This window comes from Tenrec ecaudatus, chromosome X (genome assembly GCF_050624435.1).
Source record: "Tenrec ecaudatus isolate mTenEca1 chromosome X, mTenEca1.hap1, whole genome shotgun sequence".
Classification (NCBI taxonomy): domain Eukaryota; kingdom Metazoa; phylum Chordata; class Mammalia; order Afrosoricida; family Tenrecidae; genus Tenrec; species Tenrec ecaudatus.
The window spans coordinates 9,924,083-9,929,180 of record NC_134548.1 but is presented as its reverse complement, the minus strand read 5'-3'; positions in this window follow the sequence as shown (position 1 = coordinate 9,929,180).

Genomic DNA, 5,098 nt, shown 5'->3' with positions numbered 1-5,098 from the left:
ACCTTCTGCCTAGTGTGCCGTGTTTCTTTTACTAGCCCTGGTGGTGCGGTGGTTAAAGTAATCTGCTCACCCACATGTGAAAAAATGAGGCCTTCTACCACCCCATGACTTCCTCAGAAACCTTTGGGGGCAGTTCTACTCCAGGGCAGGGCGTGGGTTTTTTGGTTTTGCCTTTTCTCTCCCAAGCTAAATTATGCAAATACCTTATAGGAGCCAGCCTGGGACCTCCCCTGACTCTACCTCCTTAGCCCCCACAGAAAATGATTGGAGCCTGGAACAAGATGAGTAAGTGCCACTTCTCTCCAAGCCAGGGGCTGCACACTTGCTCTGTAGAGGACCCAGAGCACACATGGCTTTGGCTTTGTAAGCCCTGTGTGTTTGACTTGGTAAACGCTGTGTGTGGTGACAGTCAACTTATACCCTTGCAACATGGAGGCCACCAAAGACTGCATGGTCAGTGGATGTGGGTGTGTCACAATACTTTATATAAACAGGCTGATAAGGGAGGGAAAATGTATGTGTACATGGGGACAGTGGTCAGACCTCTTGTTTCACAATGGGAAAGGAGACTAGAAGTCCCTGTCAGTATCTTCAAGGCCAATTCCTATCAGCATCGCCCAAGGTCAGTTCTTAGGAGCCCCAAGTTGGTCTTGCTTCCACCTTACCAATTCTAACATCAGCCATCTTTCCCGCAGAACCCTCTGCTTCTCAACTGGGTTCAAGAATCCATTGCATGGCCACAGGGCAACTCACAGAACATAGAAACATGGGGATTGTTAGAGAAGTTAACAAGTTAGAAATGCTCAAGATACAAGACAGCAGCTTCTCAGCCGTTCCCCAGGCAGGTCTCTGGTTTCTCACTTCTGATTAGAGCTTAAATTCTGAGTCCCCCAATTTGAAAAAAGGGTATGGGTGGCAGTGACAGCCCACAATCCATTTGCAGTCCCCACATAAACCAAAATAAAACCAAACTTGCTGCCATCAAGTGCATCCCAACTTATAGTGACCCTATCGATAGGGTAGAACTGCTGCTGCAAGTTTCCAAGACTGTCACACTTCTGTGACAGTTGTAGAAAGTGAAAGTCCCTTCTTTTTCATAGTGACTGGTGCTATTGAGCTGCTGACCTTGAGGATCTTAGCCAGCTGCTAACCATTATACCATTAGGACACCTACATAAATTCCCCAAAAGGCACACTACTACTCCACTCAAAGCAAAGGGCCTAAGCTTAAGCTTCCCCAATTAACTGCCTAGAGGGAGTACCCCAAAAGAAACCGATTTGGGCTGGGCAGAGCAGAGCTTTTGTAGTACGTCTTTTTCCCTCTAGGCGAACATTGAGCAACTCTGCTGAGTGCACCCAGTGGCGTCACCTGGGAAGGTTCTCTCTGGCCACAGTGAATTTTTCTTAAAAGCAGTTTGACTCAAACTGCTGAAGGCTGATTTAAGAGAACAGCATGTGGCTGTGAAATTTTGTTTTCTGCTTGGGGAAAATGCCACAGAAACTGTTGTGATGGTGAATACAGCTTACAAGGACAGCACTATGGGAAAAACTCAAGTGTACAAGTGGTTTTCTCATTTCAAAAAAAGGTGAAATGTTGATTGATGATAATCTTTCTTCTGTATGTCCATCAACTTCCCAAATGGATGAAAATGTCAACTTGTAGTGCATTTGGAGTTTGTTCCACCAGATCAGACTGTTAATCAAGCTTTCTATTTAGAGGTTGTGAAAAGATTGTGTAACAGCGTGTGACAAAACTGATTTGTGGCAGATGGGGGACTGGTTTTGCTACAACAATGCACCTGCTCACACAGCCTAATGCACCAGTTTTTGCCCCCCCCAAAAAAAAATCCAGCATGCCTCTCTTGCCCCATGCACCTTACTCACCTGACCTCTTTCCATGCTACTTTGTTTTTGTGAATAAAGAGGTACATGAAAGAACAGCGATGTGATGGTGTAGAGGAGGTAAAGGGGAAAAAAAAACAGAGAAACATGAGTTTTTTAAATGTTTCCAAGCATGACAAATGTATGAAGTGTAATGGAGAGATATGACAAATGTATGAAGTGTAATGGAGAGTACTTTGAAGGTGATAGGTTTTTTAAAAATCTTATATACATAGTTTTGGAAAAATAATCGGTTTCATGGGGGACCTCCTCATACTTCACAATCAAGCCTTCTGCCTGAAGGCACTGAGGGTCTCTTGCTCTATGACCTGGACAAACTGCTCGGTCTCTGGCTCTAGCTCCTAGTTCTTCTGGTACTACTACTCTGGTGTCGCTACCATCTCCTGGATCAGAAAGGTTCAGTGTGCAGGGAGTCTCAGAACCTACTTCACTCCTGTCTGCTCTTGCTGCTTCGCAGAAGGCTCATTTTATAACCAGCAGAACGACAATCAAAATGACCCCAGTTCACAAGCACTCACCACGAATCCTATCTGTTTCTTCCCCTGTCTTTTGTTCAGCAAAAGTCATGCGCTGGGGGTGACAATGAGCCACATTAAATAATACAGTGCATTGCAAGGCCATCGGCTGAATTGGGCTTACAAAGCTGGATTTTGCCAATCCCTGCCCTCCTGGAATGGATGCCACCCTTGTCTGCCATTATTTCTAGCATCCCCGTGGAGCGTGAGTCACCAATGAAAACCAACGACTTAAGGGGGAAACCCATCACAAGGTTGGATATATAACCACCCCCCCAAGGGGATGAATAACAAAAATGTGGGTAAAGGGAGACAACACAACTGACAGTGTAAGATGCAAAATAATAATATACAATTGATCAAGGATTCATGAGAGTGGGAGGGTGGGAAAAAAGAGCTTATACCAAGGGCTCAAGTTGAAAATGTTTTAGACATAACGATAGCAACATAAGTACAATTATGCTTGATATAACTGATGTGTGGAATGTTACAAGGGCTGTAAGAGTCCCCAATAAAATGATTGATAAAAATAAAAACCAGCCCCTTTTGGAATGAGGTATGACCTTGAGCTGCCAGAGTGCACCTGCCTTGGCCTCTGGGAGGGAGTTTCAAAATTGCCACGTTCCTCCCCACCAGCATTCAACTCTGAGTTCCCTCATCCTGAGACACATGCCTGACTTGCATGAGGCCCTGGTGTTTTTTTTTTTCCGAAGCTCCTGGGGATTTGTGCCAGGAGACAGACTGCAGACAAAATCCAGAACAAACTTTCTGGATTTAGTGAAGTTGGCATATGACAAAAACTTCAAATTGTATTATTCCTATTTCATCATGCATTCATATGCCAAATTGTAGAATCAGTCAGACTCAGGTACACAGGCAAAACACAATCACGCATAAAACCCAAACTTGCTGCCATTGAGTCCATGCCAACTCATAATGACCCTACAGGACAGGACAGAACTGCCCCTGTGGGTTTCCGAAACTGTTTACTGGAATAAAAAGCCCTGCCTGTCTCCTGCAGAGCAGCTGATGGTTTTGAACTGCAGGCCTTGCAGATTGAAACCCAAGACCTAACCACTGCACTAACAGGGCGCCTCAGGCAAAGCATGGCCTGTCATTGCTGCCGGTTGTTGAGTACTAGGGAGTGACATTTTCCGTCTTGACACTAGAGGACTGAATCAAGTTCGCCTTTCTAGTTTTCTCCTACCTTTCCCATAGGGAAACCACCATGCCTGCCGCACCTCTGCTGACTCGGTCACCAACATGGCCCTTTCATCTCCAGCAGTTCCACTTCCCAATTTGAACTGGAGTAGTAATAATTCCTCCTCCTGGGCTCATTGTGAGAAAAGCGTTGAGTTAAAATGGCACTGAGTTACCTTCAAGCCCTGTGTGTCATGTCCTTGTGTATGTCAGATAAGAACTAATTTTCAAGAGCTTGTTTTTTCAGAAACAGATCACCAGGCCTTCCTTCTGAGGTTACCGGCTAAGTGTGTTAACTCATGATGCCTCCCAGGGGTTCCTGCACTGAGTTAGTGCCCATCAAATACATACAGCTGGCCACGTGGTCTGACAAAGAAAACAACAACTCATTGTCATCAAGTTGATTCCAACTCATAGCCTGTGGGTTTCTCAGGCTATAAATCTCAACAGAAGTAGAACATCTCTTTCCCCTTCAGAAAGGCTGGTGGTTTCAAACCACTGCCCTTCTGGTTAGCAACCTAATGCATACAACCACTCTGCCACCAGGGCTCCTTGGCCACATCGTAAAGCCCCAAACCCAAACTCACTGGCAGCGAGTCAGTGCTGACTCATAACAACCCCCTGTGGGTTTTCTGAGACTGTAACTGTTGACAGGAGTGAAAAACCCAGACTTTCTCTCAGGCTGCTGTTGGTTTTGAACTGCTGACTATGTGGATCGCAGTTCAACATATAACAACCACACCACTAGAATTCCTAAACCCCATCTTTCTCCCAAGGAGCACCTGTGAAACAGTATCTTGCATTTGGAAACTGGTATGGGGTTTGGTGAGGCTCGGGAGAGAGAACACTTCATCTGCAGGCCGGGGGGGGGGGGGTGCCAAGGACCCCTAAGATAAGTTTGCGAGGAAAAGAGTCACAAGGAGAAGGGGCCCTCAGTTGATCAGAAGAATTCTGACAGGTGCCGTTTCCTCAGCTGAACCCATGTGGGCGTTCTGAGAGCTGGAAACAACTAGACGCCCAGACTGAACTCTTTCCCAGCTGCTGGCAAATCTGTTTACCCAAGAAGTGTGAAAACAAGACCCAAGGCTTCCAGTCTGTGGATTTTTTCACTCTTCTTTTTTATAGTTCCATTTGTGCTTGTGTTTGTTGGTGATAGTCTCTGGTCATTCTCCCTGGGTGTACATAGGAGCGAGTGCCTTAGCAGGCAGAACCTAACTAAAGGCTCTAGCTCTTCAGCCAGTTCTAAAAAAATCTGTGGGTGTCTAAGCTGGTAGGATCGTATGCCAATTCTTATAAATGCCACCCAACTGCTGAGGGACACCCAGCTGGGAGTAGCCAAGGAGAGGCTGGACATCATTTTATAAGCTGTCTTAATCATCTTGTGCCGTGGTAACACAAATACCATAAGTAGAAGGGCTTCAGAGAACAGACATTTACTCTCTCCCAGTTCTGCAGACTTGAAGTCCAAATGAAGACCTTGT